Source organism: Camelus ferus, chromosome 3, assembly GCF_009834535.1.
Source record: "Camelus ferus isolate YT-003-E chromosome 3, BCGSAC_Cfer_1.0, whole genome shotgun sequence".
Classification (NCBI taxonomy): Eukaryota; Metazoa; Chordata; class Mammalia; order Artiodactyla; family Camelidae; genus Camelus; species Camelus ferus.
Window position 1 is genome coordinate 37,485,694 of NC_045698.1, and position 19,646 is coordinate 37,505,339.

The 19,646-nt window shown below is 39.1% G+C and overlaps 1 long non-coding RNA gene across 1 annotated transcript in view; it reads left to right on the forward strand.

Moving 5' to 3' along the window:
- Positions 1-11,260: 11,260 nt before the first annotated feature.
- LOC116661167 overlaps positions 11,261-19,646 on the forward strand; it is a 308,158-nt gene continuing 299,772 nt past the window's right edge. The window contains exon 1 of the long non-coding RNA XR_004316947.1: positions 11,261-11,596. This is a non-coding gene — a long non-coding RNA (uncharacterized LOC116661167). The remainder of the gene's footprint in view (positions 11,597-19,646) is intronic.

The following is a 19,646-nucleotide window of genomic DNA, read 5'->3' on the forward strand; positions in this document are numbered from 1 at the left end:
ATTCACAAAATCCCCCCTTGTACATGTTTCCCGAATGCAGTTTAATTTATCCCTTTTAGAAGCAAGTGAACCTAGAGAGACTATGGTAGTTCATGGAGGAAAATGTCCTGACAAGGTATAGATCTCTGTTTTTGGTTCTGGCTCTTCTATAAACTCACTGTCTGAGCCAAAAATCCTCAGCTTTAGCATTGTTTTTATAAACAGAGGTGATAATCTCTGTTGTACCAACTGCACAGGGCTGTATGAGATTTAGATGAGATAGTGTGTGTGAAACTTGAGAATGATGGAGTATTGTTCACATAAAGATATCATGGTTGTTTTGAGTACTGCATTGGATCCTGGATGACAGGAATAGGAAGTTGACGCAGCCTCTCTGGGGTTCAGGGCATATCCCAACCAGCACCCTTCCTGTTTTGGGAGATCCCTACTGATGGAGCACACACTAAGAAACAATAGCCAAACGGAAATTAAATACCACTTGTGATGCTTAATTTTATGTGTTAACTTGACTGGGCTAAGGGAATGCAGTTAGTTGGTAAACATTATTTCTGGGTGTGCCCCTTAGCATTTGAATCAGTAGACTCAGTAAGATTGCCCTCACCAAGGCAGGTGGGCATCATCCAGTTCACTGAGGTCCTGAATAAAACAAAAGGCAGAAGAAGGGCAAGTTTGCTTTCTCTGCCTGACCTTGGATGTTCGCACTCCTTGTTCTCAGACTCAGACCGGGAGTTACACTATTGGCCCCTCGATTCTCATGTCTTTGGACTGGGACTGAATTACACCACTGGCTTTCCTGGTTCTCTAGATTGCAGATGGCAGATCATGGGACTTCTTGACTTCCATAACCACATGCTAAATCCTATAATAAACCTCCTCTTGTATATGTCTGTATATACCCTATTAGTTCTGTTTCTCTGGAAAACCCTGGCTAAGACACCACTTTATTAATATTTAATAAGCTCCCAATAATCTCATATTATAAAAGTTGTACTGGAATAGGTTTGGCTCCAGGGCTGAGTGAGGCCTCCTGCTGGATTGCTGTTGAATCTGAAAGCCCCATGCTCACAAGCAGGGGAGGCAGTAGGGGAGGAGTGACAGGTGTGGCGTGAGATGGAGGGGGAGTGTGAGTGAGCAGGTGAGCCCACTAGCTGTGGCTGTGAGGGAAAGAGGTTAGCCCTACAGCCAAGCCTCGACACCCACGTGGAGGCAGGTGAAACAGTCAAGGGCTCTTGCTTTTGACGCACAGTCTCTCCCTGTGCTCTGTCCAATCTAAATCCTGGACTCAGGTGGAAGAGACACACCATTTCCCGCCACTGGAGTTGGAGGAGAGGGGTAGCGTATGGAAGGGTAGGCAGAGGGGTGAAAGTGGGTGGCCAGGGGCAGAAGTTCCCTCTTCACTGTGTCTGCTCAGAGAAGGTGTATTCCACCCCAAAGGGGCACAGGAAGAAAAGATACAGAGCCATGCTGAAGATTAAGGGCCTCTCTACAGAACTCCAGAGGAGCTGTCTATGACTCCAAAGAAATCTCCTTGCCTGTAGTTTGGTACTTTGTCAGTGTTGTAATGCTAGCCAATCTCAGAACAAATCTAGGAAGGAGGGTGTGTGTTCGTGTGTTTATGAGAGTGTATTTTCCTCCTGTTTCCTCAAGATGACGTGTGAAACCTTGCTAGTGGTTACTTAGAAATTTCATCTTATGTTTCCATCTCACTTATAAATAGATGGACTGCAATGTAGGAAACTACTGGGAGTGTGGTTAGAACATGTCTAAGAAAGCAAATGTCTTTCTCAATACCTATGACTTAACACTATGTAGATTTTTCTTCTTTTTTTCTTTTTTAAGTTCTAAGAGATAAAATGAAGAAATGAAACTAAAAGCAACAGGATATTTTAAGGACTGACAGGCTGTGTATTTCAGTTTTGGTTCCTCCATTCAAAGTTGGCTAATAATGGGTAATGTAGGCATTTCATTCACGTAGGAGGGAAGAATAGAAATGACTGTCTTGTATCAGTGAATTCTTAAGTTTTGCTTATTTTTGACTTTTTAAAAGCTAAACCTTTCAAGTATCTACTGGTTAAAATTTGAATTTTTTAAAGCAAAATTTGATGGAACTAAAATAGGAAATGCTCAGCTTTTTATAATGAATTTTGTTAAATGAAAAAGCTAGTAAAAGTTTCTGATGAAACAACATCTAATAATACTACACTGCTGATTCTAAATGTCTTGTGGGGTTTCATGACTTTTTAATTCATTCTATTCCTTTATTCATTTAGTAGGTTATGCATAAAAATCTAAAACCCCAGAAATGATGGTAGGTGCCACAAAGGGATTTAGACCAACATCTTCTGGAAAAAAAAAAAAAAGATTCTCTCAATCCTGAGGTTTCAATCCATCAATTTTTTAAAAAGTAATGAAATAAATAGACAGCTCCTGCTATAAATTGAGCACAGGACTAATGAGACTACTATGAAGAATAGCTTCAGCCCACGTATCTTCATTTGTTTAGAATTTTGTATGAAGCTCGGCACACAGTAGGTGCTCAGTGAAAAAAAAGGAGCAGGTTACCGATTTATGATACTAATTTTCACCACCCTCTTCCTTCATCTATTGTACTTTTTTAGAGGGATAAATTACACTAAAACTACTTCTGCCATCTAGCCACTTGGAAAAACCTGTATCATCTGTATTTTTTCCAACTTCCCAAATTGTAAGTCAATTTAGATTGTAGTAAACTAATGGGATGAATGACATAGGGATATTATTGTTTATGCAATATTAACAAAATGAATGAAAAGTTGAATTTAATCAGTTTGTGTGTGTAGAGGTAGTGTTTTGATAATCCAATTACATTTTTCTGTTGAATTGATTAATTATTTTATCATATGGACTTTGTGAACTTCTCAGTATTATCATTAACCATTTTAAAGAATTCATAATATTCTTACTGTGTTCTTAATTATCTACATGTGCTGGTTCTTTTTAAACATTCTCCTTTTTTTTTTTTTTTTTTGCAGTATACCCTGAAATGACTCCAATGTTTGCTTAATTGTTGACTATTCCTGGGACAGAGAAGGCACTAGTCAGCCAGCCAAAATGTATTGGCCACCACCACAAGGTTCAATTAGCTGAGGCCCTGTGGGCAACAGAGCAAAGCATGGGTGTGGCTGGAATTGATATGCCTGTAGGTCCTGAGTGGTTTGGGGAATAAAACTCTTTCTTCTCCAGGTATGCCTTATGAAGAATTTATAGTCTATTTGGAATGGATAAGGCTAATACACAGGAAAATACTTGATAAAAATACTCAATTATATGTAATTGTGTTAGTTGTGGATCAGGCTAAGCTGTTTTATCTAGTGTCTCAAAAGTGCAGTGATTCAGACAAGAAAGGAGCTTACTTCTCTCCAGGGATCCAGTGTCCTGCCCTCGAAGTGAGCTGGGCTTCTAGAGTCCAGGTTCCTTTTCCTTGTTCTGCCGTGGGTGGAGCTGGCTTATCCCTACCTCCTCCACACTCTAGCTCACAGCAAGGCCAGAGAGACAAAATAGAGTATGAGCAATGCCTTAAAAAAAATCAGCATTACGGAGGTGTAATTTATAGAACGTAAAAATGCACCTCTTTTAAGCGTATAGTTTAATGGGTTTTCACAAATGTTTACACCCATTTAACCATCACCCCAATCAATATACTGAACATTTCCATCACTCCCAAAAGTTCCCTTGAGTCCTTTGCAGTGAATACCATCTATTCTTGGCCGGAGGCAGCCACTGATCTGCAGCCACTGATCTGCTTTCTGTGCACTACAGATTAGTTTTGCCTGTCCTAGCGTTCACATAATGAAACTATACAGTGTGTACTTTCAGGCTGGGACCAGGGTGATGCAAATGAGGGGCCTAAGGTTTGAATTTATGCAAACACTCACTCTTAGTTTCATGCTAGCACCGACCTAACAATGTACCCTGTACCATACTCTTTTGTGCTTGTTTCTTTTGCTCAGCATACTGTTTTTGAGAGTCATTAATTTTGTGTGTAGCAGCGGTTTGTTCATTTTTATTGCTGTGTAGTATTCTTGTTTTTAAAATTGAGTTACAGTCAGTTTACTATGTTGTGTCAATTTCCAGTGTAGGGCACAACTTTTCAGTTATACGTGAACATACGTATATTCATTATCCCATTCTTTTTCGCTGTGAGCTACCACAAGATCTTGTATGTATTTCCCTGTGCTATACATATGATCTTGTTCATTAGTATTCTATGTTATAAATATACTATAACTTGTTTACACATTCTGTTGATGGATATTTGGGTTGTTTCCAGTTTTGGACTTCTATGAATATAGCTGCTATGGACAGTTATAGACAAGTATTTTTGTGTTTTCATTTCTCTTGGGAAAATACTTCGAGGTGGAATTGCTGGGTTATATGGGAAGTATGTATTGAACTTCACGAGACTGCTGAACTATTGTCAAAAGTGGTTATGATGCTTTACACTCTCTCCAGCAACATAAGAATTCCAGTTACTTCACAGCCTCATCAACATTTCTTATTATCAACCATTATTTTAATTAGCTATTCTAGTAGCTGTGTAGTGATATTCATTGCATTTTTAATTTGCATCCCCCAAAGATTAATAATTTTAAACATCATTTTATATGATGATTGGCCATTCATATATTTTTGTGTGTGAAATATCTGTTAAAATCTTTTGCCCACTAAAAAACTGGGGTTCTCTTCTTAATATTGAGAAATAAGAGTTTTTTTTTCATATTCTGGGTACAAGATCCATGGCAGATATACGTATTGTAAATATCTTCTCCAAGGTGGCTTGTCTTCTCATTTTCTTAATGGGATCTTTCAAGGCGCTGAAGTTTTTAATGTTGAAGAATTCCAATTCATTACTTTTTTCATGATTCATGCTTTATGTGGCCTAGGAAATCTTTATATAACCCAAGGTGTCAAAAGTAGTTTCCTATGCTTTCTTCTAAAAATATTATGATTTTAGCTTTAACATTTAGGTCTATGATCCATTTTGAATTAATTTTTGTGTACGTTGAGAGGCAAGGGTTAAGGGCAGGTTTTTCCCATACAGATATCCAGTTGTTCTAGCACTACTTCTTGAAAAGATTTGTCTTTTCTCACTGAATTACCCTGGCACTTTTTGCAAAGTAAACTGTCCATATTTGTGTGGTCTGTGTATTTCATTGCTCTATATGCCTAACCTTATACAAATATTACCCTGTCTTGAATATGTAGCTCTATAGTAATCTTTGAAATCAAATAGAGTCATCATCCAACTTTGGTTTTCCTTTTCGAAACTGTTTTGGCTATTCTAGTTTCACTGTATTTCCACATGATTTTTAGGGTCAGCTTTTCAGTTTTAATAAAATATGCTGCCAGAATTTTTATTCGGATTGTCTTAGATATATAGATCAATTGTGGGAGACCTGACATCTTAAGATCTTTAATTTCCCTCAGCAATATTTTGTAGTTTTCAGTATACATATCTTTGTTACCTTTATCTCTGTATAGTTCATGTTTTTGTTGTTATTTTAAATGTATTGTTATATATTTTTCAAGTATCTTTTCCTTATATATAGGGTAGAGGAGGAAAAACTTTCATTTTCCCTCTATATCTGTGGCTAAGTCCTGTGAATTAAACTGACAAAAGGCAGATTAAGGAGAGAAAAGGAATACAAGTTTATTAATATTTTTATGTTCATAGGAACTTACAGAAAAGAAATGAAACTCCAAGAAACAGATAGAGTTGGGGGCTTGAATATCATTTTAGCAAAAGGTAATAAATTGTATAGAATGACTAGACAAAGGAAAAAGGGTCTGGGCTTCTACAGGCAGTAAATGTGAGAAGGTAAGTATATCAGGAAACTAATGGAAGATAAGGTTTAGTTAATAAGGTTTGTTTATGCAGACTTATTTTGGTGCCATCTTTCTGGTATGGGAGAGAAGTGGGGGACATCTTTGCAAAGGGAAATTTATGCCCTGCTTTTAGGCAGATGGGGAGGGCAGAGAGCTTTTTCTGTGTTTGCTTTTTCTCAATTGCCTTCATCTAAAAATAATCCTTATGTCAAAGTGGCATGTTTGGGGTGGCATATTCTGATCCCCTTCAATACAAAGACAATATTTGTGTATCAGCTTTATATACTGCAGCCTCGCTAAATTTACTTATTAATTCTAACAGTTATTAAAATAAAACTTTTAGAGTTTTCCATGTAAATGATTGTGTTTTATGCGAATAAAGGTAGTTTGTGTCTTTCTTTTCAATCTATACAGGTACACTTCGTTTATTTGTGCTTTGCTCTATTGTGCTTTGCAGATACTGCATTTTTACAAATTGAAGGTTTGTGGCAACACTGTGTTGTCAAATGATGGTTATCATTTTTTAGTTATGAAGTATTTTAAATTAAGGTACGTACATTTTTTAAGACATAATGCTATTGCACACTTAGACTACAGTGTAGTGTGAACATAACTTTTGTAGACACTGGGAAACCAAAAAAATCCTGTGACCCGGTTTATTGTGATACTTGGTTTCTTGTGCTGGTCTGGAACTGAACCTGCAATATCTGGGTGTGCATGTATGCCTTTTATTTATTTCTCTTGTGTTATTCCTCTGGTTATGACCCCCAGTGTAATGTTGAATACAAGTGGTGAGACCAACATCTTTCTTATTCCCAATCTTAGGGAGAAAGCAGTCAGTTTTTCACCCTTATGTATGATATTTGTAGGTATTTACAGATTTACTTTATAAAGTTGAGGAAGATTTCTTCAATTCTTAGTTTGCTGAGAGTGTTTAATCAAATGGTTGTTGAATTTTTCAAATGCTTTTTCTGCAACTATTAAGATGTTCATACTGGTTTTCTCCATTATTCTGTTAATGTGTTGAATTCCACTGATTGATATTCAAATCAATTGTGTTCCTGGGATATACCCTGTCCCACTTCCCCACCTTGGTCATGATATACTACAGATGGTCCCCAGTTTACTGTGGTTTGACTTATGAAAACAATATGCATTTAATAGAAAATGTTCTTTGAGTTTGCCTTTTGATCTTTTCCTGAGCTAGTGATGTGTAGTACAATATTTTCTCATGATGCTGGGGACTTGTAATGAGCCTCAAGTCCAGTCAGCCACAGTGAGCAGGAGGGTAAACAATATACTTACAACCATTTTGTACACATAAAACCATTCTGTTTTTCACTATCAGTATGGTATTCAATAAATCACATGAGATGTTCAGCACTGTATTATAAAATATGCTTTTTGTTAGATGATTTTGCCACCTGTAGGCTAATGTAACTGTTCTGAACATGTTTAAGGTAGGTTATGCTAAGCTATGATGCTTGGTAGGTTAGGTGTATTAAATGCATTTTGAGTTATGGTATTTTCAACTTCTGATGGGTTTATTGGGATGTAACCCCATTGTAAGTTGAGTAAGCTGTATCAAGTTTATATATTGTGAGATTTAATTTACTAATATTTTGTAAAGACTTTTTGTGTCTATGATCATAAGTGGTATTTTTTTTTTTTTCCCCTTGTGATGTCTTTTTGGTATCAAGGTTATGCTGACTTCAAAAAGTGAACTGTGACATGTCTCTTCCTCAATTTTTTTGAGGCATTTTTGAAAGATGGTATTATTTCTTCCTTAAGTATTTTATAGAATTTACCTGTGAAGCTATCTGGGCCCATAGTTTTCTTTATGGAGAGTTTTTTTTTTTAATTATAAACTTATTTTTTAATATAGAATAGGATTACTTAGATGTTCTTTCTCTTCTTGTGTCTGTTTTGGTAGTGTATTTCTTTTGAGGAATTTGTTCATTTCATCTGAGTTGTTGAATTTATTGTCATAAAGTTGTTAATAATATTCTCTTATTAGTACCTTTTAGTACCTTAGAATCTGTAGTCATGTCTCCTGTGTCTTTCCTAATGTTGTAATTTGTGTTTTATCTCTCTCTTTTTTTAAAAATAACTCTAACTAGAAGTTTATAAAACTTCTTGACATTTTCAAAGAGGCAGCTTTTGGTTTTATTGATTTTCTCTATTGTTTGCTTATTGTATGATACATTTGTTTCTATTCTTTATTATTTAATTCCTTTTATATAATTTGAGTTTGATCTTTTCTAGCTTCTTAAGCCGATATCTTAGGTTATAGATTTTAGTCTTTTCTTCTTCTTCAATGTGTGTCTTTAAAGTTAGAAATTTTCCTCTAAGCACTACTTTAGCTACATTTCACAAACTTTGACATGTTATGTTTTATTTGTATTCAGCTAAACATACTTTGTCTCCTTTCTGATTGTTTCTTCGACCTATGGGTTATTTAGAAATGTGTCACTTAATTTCTGAATATTTGGACATTTTCCAGATATCTAGGTTTTATTGATTTATTATTCCCTTGTGGTCTGAGAACATATTCTGTATAATATCAATCCTTTTAACTTATTGAAACTTGTTTTATAGCCAGGCTGTAAGTGGTCTATCTTAGTGAATGTTTCACAAGCACTTTAAGTGAATATATATTTGGCTATTATTTGGTCTAGTGCTTTAATAAATATCAGTTAGGTCAAATTGGTTTACAGTATTTTCTAAAATATTCTATATCCTTATTGTTTTTTTCTCTCTGCTAGTTCTATTAATTAGAAGAATTGAAATCTTCAAAAAAATTTAAGATAATGCCTTTTTTTACAAGATGTGAAAAAACTGTATAATTGATTTCAGCTCCCATGCCATTGGTAGAATTTTAGTTGTCTGTTCATATAGAAGTTAGAAAATGTAGTCTCTAGATGGAAGTCATATGCTTAGATAAAAAATATGATGCTATTTAAAAGGAAGATGAGAATGATAGAAAAATACCATCTCTGCCATAATAACTAAATTGTAACCTACATGGGACATTCTCTAGGAGTTCAGAGGAAGGAGTCTTCAGTGAAGAGGAAGTTGTTGCATAGTGGGACTTCAGTGCTGCAGTGGGATTAACACAGACAGGAGATTTAATGAAGTTATTAGAAGGAAAGTGACAGTAGTAGAAATGTGCATTATGTGTGTAGTACACAATAGAGGAGAGGGTAGGGGGCTCAGGAAGTGAATTAATATTGGAAGTTACTGGGAAATAAGTTTGGGAAGGCATATTGGAGGGCCTTAAATACCCAGATGATGGACTTTAGATTTGCTTCAGCAAGCAGGAATTTAGGTTTTTGAGCAGGGAGATCATCTAATGGAAGACGTGCTTAGGCTTATTCATCAGGCTGTTGTATATCCTAAGGTAAGAGACAGCAGGTGTAGCATTCCAGGGACGAGGTGATGAGGCTTTCAGTGGGAATGGAGAGAATGCAACAATATTGCTTTTATTCTTTGCTGGATATATTGATATGCACACCAGCTCCTACTCCCACTGTTGCTACTAGGGACAAGTCACATGAATTAGTGAGGTCTAAGGGACCATACATTGGTGGGAAGTTTAAGAGCTCATTATCCCAGTCTTCCTAACTGCAGGAAGGTACCAAGTCTCCCTTCCAGGGGGAAACAAGTCTCTTTTGGGATCACAGTTGAACAAACAGATCAGGAAGTTTTTTGTGACTTCAAGTCCAGTTTACCCCCAACCATCAGGCTTTTTGGACTCATAAAAATGCTGTCAGTCAAATCAGAGCAGTGAATAAACCAACAGGCACAAAAGCCAAGTTGTCTGCCGTGCCTTTGGGTAGTAATCAGCATCTGCTTCCTGGGGAGCACATATTCCCAGGGAGTGTCGTATTTCCTTCCATATGCGGCGGGCTCTGGACTGCTATTGCTCTGCAGGGTTCCCAGCATTCTCCCCACTGAGTCCTTCCACTTGGTAGCTGAATATCTCCAACTCTGTGCTTATTATTCTATATTGGGGTTGCTGTGAAAAACAAGGAAAACGTGAGGCCGCTAATGACTACATCATGGATGAGCCACAACCATTTGAGTTCACATCTAGTTCTTTGGTGTCTCTGAGGGAGGATATGGTCTCAATTAGGTCAGGAATGAGGTAGGAGGGATGGAAGAAAGAGACAGCCTTTCCTTGATCTATGGCTTCTGGGTGGGATTCAAATCCACATCTCTCCATAGACCTGCACACTGAAGTCAAAACTCCCTACATGAGTCATCTGTGGGCTGCTAATTTTGTTTCCCAGAGCTTAATTCCAAGGCTGCTCCCTCAACCTCCTTCCCTTACCATATCAACAGTTAGAAAACTGCTCAGGCACACAGTAGATATCGAAAGAAGGAAGGAAGGAAGAAGGAAGGGAAGAAAGGAAGGAAAGAAAGAAGGAAGGAAAATATATTCTATTATCAAGGAAGCTGCTAAAGAGATATACTGTGGGCAAAAGAAGACAAGAAGAATTGATACACACACATTCTGTTCCACTAGAGTTTCCTTCCCTTCTCTCAAAGATTATCCTAACCCTAAGTAGAAAACAGACAATAGGGCTAGGATTTTCCCTGTCTCAACTCCTAACTTGGCAAAGACTGCAACATTAATTTGCTGGTGCAGTTCCTGAGGTTAGGTGACGGGGCCACGGAAAGCAATAAGACTCCAGCATTCCACTTTTGACCCTAGTCTTGACGCAGAATTACCTCTTTCATGCGAATGCTTTTTGGTCATCATGAGGTTTGCTAGGGCATGGATCCTCCCCTAAATGACCACTAGTCTGACCAAAATCAGCTTTTATGAGCAAACATCAAGGGTAATGAGTTAATGAGAGCAGCACACTTGGTTAAGCAAGTTTTATTTGATCTTCAGGAATCTGTTTTATAGATGCAAAGGAGTTCAGTGAACTGCCCTGTGGTTCTGATTAGCTGGTTTTTGGTTAACCCAAACATGCAGTTAAGCAAATGTGATCCAGCTTGCCCTCTAGCCTTGAGGCCAGCTTTCTCAAACTCTGGTGTAAGCAGTAAATCACCGCACTCAGACGTCTTATATAATATGGAATGAATTTGTTTAAAGATGGGTTACTGCAGGTGAACCTCCCAGTAACATGGTGGCTAAAGGAGAATCTAAGAATTAATTGACCCAGAATTAAGCACATTAATATTTTCTCAAATCCTCAGTTTATGCATGTGAACAAAGCCATGTGATTTTATTAAGTTGCTGGGACAAAAAAGTCTAAAAGTGATTAAGAGAAAATATTAGGTACTTGTGTTTTTTTTGGTGATGTAAACTAAAGTGCGTGGAAAATCATAAAACTGGCTTTGTGATAGCTGTGCTTAAGATAGCAAACCTGTCCTCTTTGGGGAACACCCTGCTCAAATTATACATTATTGTTTTCTGGTAAACCTTAGCCCTCATCGTATTGAGCTGTGATGGAGGGACGTGCTCAGCTTCCACCTCTACCGCCAACCCCGCGGGCGCTCCAGAACCCGTACGGTGGCCATGGAGGGACGATTGTATTAGTGCGAAAGTGGTGGGAGCTCCGGGGCTGGTACGGTGGCCACGGAGGGACGATTGTATTAGCGCGAAAGTGGCGGGAGCTGAGAGGCGCTGCCGCAGTTCACTGAGGTGAGGTGAAGTTTGGAGAACCGGAGCTCGGAAGAAGAGTTGGACGTGACTGATGAGGACCAAGCACTTAAAGATGTAAGTGGGCTCTGTCCACCCCGTTTTCTTTTCTTTTTTATCCTGGGAATGCAGTTAACTGCCCAGAAATCGGTTTCGCCCTCGTCGTTTGGGGGAGCATGTGGCGCAAACCCCGGGGCGAGGTCAGCCTGGGCTCACTTCCCGGTTTTGACACTTACTGGTGGCTTTGGGCAGGTGACTTAGCCCCCGAGTTTTAGTTTCTTCACCTGTGAAGTGGGTTGGACACTAGAAGTCGGTTGGCAGGCGGGTGTGAGGAGGAGGAGCGGTGCTGTATACAGAGGGCCGCGAGCGCAGCGGGCACTGAGTAAATGGCCGCTGTTACTGTCTGATGGGCAAGTTGCTGTTGCCTTCCTTCTACGGAGCCATTAACTACGAAAGAAAAGCTAGCCTGCAGTCGTGCTGAGAATGCCTTAACCATCCGGGGGAGCACTGGGCTGTGATAACGAGAATAAAAGAGAATGTGTTGTATTAAAGGGAATAAAAGCGTTAACACGAGGCGCTATTTCAGGACGGCTTAATGCCTTTCAGCTGTGACAGAAGTACTGTACACAGCCGAGTGCGTGGGATCTGAGAGGAGGCTGGGCCTGCGGATTTCTGAGGCAAAAATGTCTTAAGTGCACGAGAATTACCATGTTTTTTTTTAAAAAAAATTTATGTATATTTGGATCTTGTGGAGGCATCGTTAATATTGCTGATTTAGAATTTAAGAGAGAAACCATTATTCCTTTGTCGCCCAAGTGCCTTACTCAAGTGTTTTGTTTTTTTTTCCCCCCCTTTCCCACTCACTTTATAATTCTTCTGGGTTCCTGGTATACAAAACAGGGGATTTCCTTAGTTATTATCTTGAGCAAACTTGCAGGACACACACACAATCAAGTCATCTTATCCAGGCCTGTCCAGCTCCTCTCAGAAAGCTCTTGAATTTCATTTGCCATTTAAAAAGTAAAGGTTTAAGGCTGTGTGAGGTGGTATGACTTCAATGTTTGAGAAGTCAGCCTTGGCTGAATATCTAATGCCACAAACTAGGGGAATAAAAAACTCATTGTAACCAGAACAGCACTGGCTCGGAGAAGTGTTGGACGCAACATGACCACTTAGGCAGCAAATGTGTTGAGGACGGCAGACCTCAAAGTGCAGGGAGGCAGTTTGCTAACAGGGGCCTTGGGAAGTCCTGTTGGCCCTTAGCTGGGAATAATTCTGGACAAAGGGAGCTGATGCAGCATCAGTGTTGGGAGGACCACTAGTGTGATGTGGAGAACAACTTAAGGATGAGTTTGAAGAAATTAGAAAGTAGAATTTAGCACTCTAATTGCAAGGGTGATGGAAAAGGATATTTCCTTTATCCATCCATCCATCCATCCATCCATCCATCCATCCAAATCCTATCTTTGGAGAAAGGTAAGACACTGCCACATTAATAATACATTGTCTAAAAGGGAGGGTGTTTTGTGGGTGTACTTGAGTTGAAAGACTGACTCTCCTAAGACATGCTTATTTCATCACTGACTATTCTGCATGGCCTGGGCTTCAGAAAATGCTCTTGGAGAAATTAGGTGTGGGGTGAGCTATAAGGAATCCTCAGGACACCATCTAAGTTCCTTGAAGTTTGGATGGATGATGGAAACTAACCTTACTTGTGATTGGAAAGGACTCTCTCATCATTGCATTCCTGTGAGCTCCACATAGCCATCACAGATAGGTCTCTGTGAAATGATGACATAAAAAAACATACCTTGGAAAATCACACATCACATAAACACCTAGATGTTTAAATGGACATTTTGCCCTTGATGAAGCTGAGACAAAGAGAGGCTCAACCCAAGTCCATCATATTAAGCTCTCAGTTTCCAGTCCCAGGCTCTGCTTCTGAATCTACAGTGATTCTTCTGTGCTTAGTCTTGGCCCATCTTCAGTCATGAACAGCTCTGCTGCTCAAAGCCCACTTTTGAGCATATCACTGCTTAGGACTGGTCAGTATCTTTCCAGTGTTTCAAAGTAGAGTCCTGATGTCTTTATTTCATATTTAAAATCTTCCCCTTTAAGAACTCTATGCTCCAGGTAAGTACAGCCACTTGAATTGCCCCCCCCCCCCCCCACTGTGCCAGAGTATCCTGTTTCACTCATTCTAGTTTTACTTTGGAATGCTCTCCTCTACATCTTGCTAAAAATGGGAGTCAAATCCCACCCATTTTTAAAGGCCTATTTTACAGGTTATCTCTTCAGGGAAGCTTTTTTTCTGACCTCCCTACTAGAAATGATCTCTTCTTAATTCACGTAGAATTTTGTTTCTACCTCTTATTTACAGTAGTGATTCTCATAATTTTCTAATAATGAGCATCACCTTCAAGTACTTGCTAAAAATAAAAAACCTAGGTCCCATCTCAGACCTATTGAATGAAAGTCTCCACGGGAGGGGTCCTGGGAAGGAGTATTTTTAACAAACGCCTCAGATGATGCCTCTCATCGGAGAAGGGCAGTATCTTAAAATGTTTGCCACTCAAAATGTGGTCCTTGGCTAACAGCATCAGCATTATATGGGTGTTGGTTAGAAATGCAGAATCTTGGGGCCCAACCCAAACCACTGAATCAGGATCTGCATTTTAATCAGATCTCAGGAGATTCTTATTCATGTTATAGTTTGAGATGCTCTGTCTTAACATACTGTTTACTTGCTACTTCTATAGTTAATTATGCAATCAAATTCCTCTTATCTCATTCATTACTCAAAACAACTATGCTCCTATTTGTTCAGATGGGTTTTGAGGGACTTCTATTAAATTGAACCATGTAGAATGGTATTAGGTAGATTTTTTTCTCCTATATACAAAAAGGGCAATTTTGTATGTTTCAATTTAATAGTAAGAAGTGGTAGTGCTGAGATTAAAACTTGGGTAGTTTGACTATGGAGCTCTCTAGTAAACTTTATACAATTATTATAACTATTGTATATGCCAATACATGTTGGTTTTTAACAAGAAAAAAATCCCAGATTAAAATACATTATTGAGTTCCAAGGTTAGCACATGATAGGGTTCTAGAAATGGAAATGTGCTTATATAAACAGTATGAATATGGGATGGATATGAGGGGTTGGGGGAATGAGAGAGTAAAGGAAGGAACTGAAATTATATACTTTTACCTCCACTTAGTCCATGTGGAGTTGGAGACGCCAGGTATTAATGCTAATTTTCTTCCAGACATGTGGAACTGAACTATCCTTTGTTCTGACTTAGTATTTTCAGCTTGGTTCCAAATTTTAAGAACTGCAATTTCAGGCTATGACTGGAATACAGAGTTGTTCTGTCTATTAATTTTCAGGCAGAGTAAGTTTACAGTAATAGCCTTGTATGGTTTTGTGTGTTCAAGGGCCAAAGTTTGTAAAATCTGTGGGAAATTGGAAAAGGAAGGAAAGATTTCTTGCCAAAACTCTTTGATATGTTTGATCCGTTAGAGTGACTAAAGACACAGTGAAGACACAACAAACAATAGGTGTCCATCAAGAGGCCAATGTGTAGTTGTTTCCCTCCCTCTCCGAGAACAGGGTGTAAAAATGATTCTTATTTGAGGGTTATAATCAACTAATTTATAGTGTGTGTGGTTCACAGAAGATTGAAGCTTTTTAAAAGGAGTATTTGTTTTCTTGTGATTTTTGCTGACAACGCTTAGCATGCCACAATTCTCAGCCTTAACAAAAGGGCTTTATGTGAAAAATCTGTGCTATATTTTAACATGATAAATGAGGCAAGGTGGTGATGACTTACGGCGTAAGAGGAAAAACAAGGTATGCTCTAAAGACACTTAGATTACAGGCCTAGCAGGAGTAACTGGAGATAATAACTTCATGACTTCTGGTTGGAAAGGAGTCTGTGAGAATCCCACTGCAGAGGAGGATCAAGTTGCTTTGTTAACACAGCCTTGTGATGGGGTGCATGAGCCTGAGTCATGAAGCTGGCCCTTGGTATCAAGTGGCTAGCTAAAACTGTACCTGAGAAGAAATAATATTCTGAGCCCCCGTGCATTTTTCTATCATATTCTTCCTCAGTAAAGCTTCTTGTAAAATATCTTGCAGTTCCAGAAAACTGGCGTGACTAGTTTAATCAGATTTATCCTTTATCCCAGTATCACACCTTCCCTCCATATTTACTTTGTATATGTTGCGCATACATTTGCAGGAGAACATGAATCATAAGGGTTAAGAAAGATGACAATTTCTTTAGAGACTTGATCTCTTTGCTTCTAAACATGAGAAGAGTAGCCTTAAGTTAGTTCAAATTGCTTTAGGAACATGTCCTTTAGGAGCCCTGTCCAAAGCACTCTCAACTTTGATCAGGTTAAAAATGCTTTTGTATTTTTGTTTTATTTTTCTATAACCGAGAAAAGGAATGTGTTCTGTGAGTAGGACTTTGTATATCAATACTTTGTATATCAATATCGCATATAATCACATAAACACAGACATTTCTCTGGGCCTCAAACTGTCTGGTCCCATGCTTATGTAGGATTTAAAGAATATTGTGCTTGAACACTTTCTTTTTAAAAAATACTCAAAAATAAATTCTCTCTCTGAAAGTTGAGAAGGAATGAATAAAACTGAAGAATGAATAAAAAGTGGTAACATACATTATTTAAGAACTTAATAATTTCCTATTTAAATAGGGGCTTAGGGAGACAGGAACAGACAGCACAGCGGTTCTACTTCTGCTTTAATGATGTGATTTGGATGTTTTCCTGTCTGCAGTGTCTTGTCACTTCTTACTCCTGGTATATAGTTCTGAAAATATCTTTCCTTTGTTCTGACTTTATAAGACTTTATTAATAGGAATATACCACCATATATCATTGGTTGTTCCCCGTGATTCTTAATGTACAAGTAATTATAAAAGGAATGCAGAGGAGAATCCTCAATTTGTTTTAATGTCCTTAGGATGAATAAGAAAAATTTCTCAAAGTCACTCCTGCTACTTCCATTGGAAAGAATGTTAAAATGAGAGAAAATAGTCTGTCGGGTCAAATGGGTTTGTGGCATTGGCACAAGAGAAACCTGTGAACACTAAAAGGTTGAGGCACGTGGACTGAAAACCCAGTCTACCAGACTTTAAACCGTGAAGATGAAAGGCTTTCCTTGGGGAACAGTTGTTATGGGTTGAACCGTGCCCCCTCCTCTGCCATTTAAAATGCTGAAGTCCACATGCACCCACTTCTTTAAAATGTGACCTTATTTGGAGATAGGGTCTTTACAGAGATAGTAAGTTAAAATGAGGTTATGAGGGTGGATTCTAATTGGTATGTCTGTTCTTCTTTTATAAAGGGGAGATTTGGAGACACACACACACACACGCACACACACACACACACACACACACACACACACACACACAGAATATCATGTGAAGGTCAAAGCAGGTGGGCGCAGTGCTTTAGAAGCCAATGAACACCAAAGACTGCCAGATTCTCCCTTACAGCCCTCAGAAGGAACCAACCTTGGCAACACCTTGATTTTGAACTTCAAGCCCTAGAGCTGTGAGACAATACATTTCTGTTGTTTATGCCACCCAGTCTGTGGTATTTGTTATGAGAACTGTAGCAAATGAACATGATAGGGTTGGAATTAGACCTTGAGTTTCTGTTTATAGAGACCAGTGCTATGACTCCAAAGACCACCATTCCCCAGACCTCAGCAAATAAGGCTCGAGAACTGATAGTGTATTGCATTGTTCCAAATGCTGGCCTCATTGAACAATGTCTTAAATAAAACTTTGCCCAGTTACCTCAGCTGCAGCAGTAAAGCTAAGCAAGGTTGACGAGAATGATCTTTCAGTTCACATACCACAAAATATGCCTTCTGATTTACTAATGAAATTTAAACTGATTAAACAAGAATTCCTCGCTGAACATAGTTGCTCTCATTTTTCTAGGTCACTAGATCATAGAAAGAGGCTGCTTGATTCACACCTGAATTATGCCAATTTGCATAAACAAATGAAATTACAATTAAACCACGGTTGTGAAGAGTTATCCAATTCATTATGCTGACAGAAGCAGGGTATGAGGGAAGGGAAGAGATTGTCAATCCCCCGGAAAGCCATCAATATTACTCTGCTGTAATGTAAAAAATATGGGAGAGGATTTTAAATGTATGAGTCATCTCAGCCACTGGTGAGCAAGTGATACTGGTACAGGAAATAAATGTAAGCAGACACTAGGAATAGGGTTGGTTCTTGAAAGAATCCAGCTAAGAGAACTTAACCCATGTCAGATACTTTAATAGAGGGAATTTAACGTGCTAAATTTCACTGTAAAGGTGGTAGAAGAGCTGCAAAGCAAACAGAGGAAGGTGAGGGATAACATCAGATGCTGATGTTTCTAGAGCCTGTGACCCTGGGTGTAATGACAGGACTGGAGATCATGGAAGGGGACCAGCAACTGCTGGAGAAGCTGTCTGGAGCAGGAAGAGGGGAAAATAATACCCTGGCTTCTCTCGTCTTCTCACTGTCCAGTCTCATTCCAGGGCCTCCCATTACTGAACAGAGCTGGAAGCAGCAAGGTGGCCTGGGAAACGGAGTTGGCTGTCATTCATTCCTTGAATGAATGAAAAGGGCTGGTAAGAGGGAGTATTAGTTTCCCTTTGCTGCTGTATCTAATTACCACTAACTTAGTGGCTTAAAACAATACAAATTCATTCTTTTATATTTCTAGTCGTCAGAAATCTAAAATCAAGGTGTCAGCAGAGCTATGTTTCCTTTGGAGTCTCCTGGGGGAAAGTCTATTTTGTTTCCTTTTCCAGATTCTAGAGGCTGCGTTTCCTGGCCCACGGCCCCTCCTTCCATCTTTAGAGTACATCCCTCTAACCTCTGGTTTCCTTGTCACATCTACCTTCTTTTGATCCTTTGGCCTTCGTCTTGTGATTATATTTTGGCCCACTCAGGTAATCCAGGAGAATCTCTCCACCTCCAGAATCTTAACCACATCTGCAAAGTCCCTTTTGCCATGGAAGGTAATATGTTCATAAATGCCAGGGATTAGGATGTAGACATTTTGGGAGCCATTATTCTGCCTATCACAAGAGGGGAGGTGATGGGCCTGGTGGGTAATGAGCAAGTGACTGGCACAAAAGGCCTCATGCCAGCCCTTTACAGGCTCTCTGTATAATCTCCAGATGCTCTTTTGTGCATCATAATGTAGTATTTCAAGTAGCCAATTCTTAGAGAATAGTCTTTGGATTCATTTTTAAAGGCAAAGCGAGTTCGCTCATTTACAAGATACTGCACTGAAGGCTTAATGAAATGTTATCCTAGCTGACCCTGTTGGAATCTTCTATTTAATAGCATTATTTTGAACCAGACAAATGCTGAGGCAAAAGCAGAGGGTGAGATGACATAGGGTTTGCTTCAGTCTTGGGGCCTCTGGACAATGACCAAGCAGACCCCTAAGTGAGGAGAACTCTGTATGTAAGCTGTGTTGTCAAGAGTAAGGCTCTGGCATCCTAGCGTACCTCTCGTTTGTTTATTTCTTTTTTTTTTCTTTTTTCTTTTATGTCTTCCGTGGGAAGAAAACTAGCAGGAGCCTTCTAGTCTTTGGTCCTTAAACCCTCCCCCGGGGATGGCTGGAGTGAGCATGCCTCACCCAGCTGCTCCCACCCATCCCAAGTCGGCCACACACAGAGATGAGCTGTTTTTGGAGGAGGTGAAGACCCAGTTAGACAATGGACCTACTCTAGGCAACTGGGAAGTGTGGAAATATTTTTCAGAGAAAACAAAACCAAAGCTCTAGTAACATAAAGCTTATAAAGAATTGCTTTTCTTATTTTTCGCTCTTCCATCTTCTGGGAGTTTTCTGAGCACTGTCTGTCCTCCTCTAATGAAGCCCAGGAGACAATTCTGCTTTGAGGGCAGCAGTGCTTCCTACATGAGGTTTCCCAAGCGAAGAAGGACCCACAGGGTAAAGGTGGCAGATGCAGTGTATTCTCCTATTAATTCTACCTAGAAATTTAGGAAGAATGATAACTGTGAGACAAGCCCAGACCCCATTAGGTCCTACCCTAGGGGTTTTC